Below are 840 nucleotides of genomic sequence, written 5' to 3' on the forward strand. Positions count from 1 at the left end.
TGAGCATAGTTTACTTGCTCCGATTGGATTCCTGTTAGGAGTTGACAATCTGCAGGAGTGTGACCTTGGATTCCACAGACTTCGCAATTCTGAGTTATGGCAACCACGGTGGCTGGAGGTGATACATTTAAACTTTCAATTTTCTGGACCATAGCATCCACTTTTGCGTTAACATGATCAAGGTTACTTATCTCGTACATGCCAATTTTAGTTTGAGGTTTTTCTACCATTGTTCGTTCGCTTCCCCACTGATAGTGGTTTTGGGCCATGCTTTCGATAAGTTGGTAAGCATCAGCATAAGGTTTGTTCATTAGTGCCCCACCTGCGGCGGCGTCTATTGTTAACCTCGTGTTGTACAGGAGACCATTATAGAAGGTATGAATTACTAACCAGTCCTCTAAACCATGGTGTGGACAAAGTCTCATCATGTCTTTGTATCTTTCCCATGCTTCGAAGAGAGACTCGTTATCTTTCTCTTTAAATCCATTTATCTGGGCTCTCAATATAGCTGTTTTGCTCGGCGGAAAATATCGGGCAAGAAAGACTTTCTTCAACTCGTTCCATGTTGTGACTGAGTTGGAAGGAAGAGATTGAAGCCATCTTCTAGCGCTATCTCTTAACGAGAAGGGAAAAAGACGAAGTCGAATTGCCTCTGAAGTGACACCATTAGCTTTAACAGTATCAGCGTATTGGACAAACACGGATAAATGAAGGTTTGGATCCTCGGTAGGATTTCCAGAGAATTGGTTCTGTTGCACTGCCTGCAACAGTGAAGGTTTAAGTTCGAAGTTGTTTGCTTCGATTACGGGTGGAGCAATACTCGAATGCGGCTCATCTTGC

General features: G+C 43.2%; 1 non-coding gene across 1 annotated transcript; it reads left to right on the forward strand.

The window, feature by feature from the left end:
• The first annotated feature begins 399 nt into the window (after window positions 1–399).
• On the forward strand, window positions 400–506 carry LOC127116050 (small nucleolar RNA R71). Its single transcript, XR_007801038.1, has one exon. It is a non-coding gene; the product is annotated as a small nucleolar RNA R71 (small nucleolar RNA).
• The last annotated feature ends 334 nt before the right edge of the window (window positions 507–840 follow it).

The sequence above is a fragment of the Lathyrus oleraceus genome, chromosome 1 (assembly GCF_024323335.1).
Source record: "Lathyrus oleraceus cultivar Zhongwan6 chromosome 1, CAAS_Psat_ZW6_1.0, whole genome shotgun sequence".
Taxonomy (NCBI): domain Eukaryota; kingdom Viridiplantae; phylum Streptophyta; class Magnoliopsida; order Fabales; family Fabaceae; genus Lathyrus; species Lathyrus oleraceus.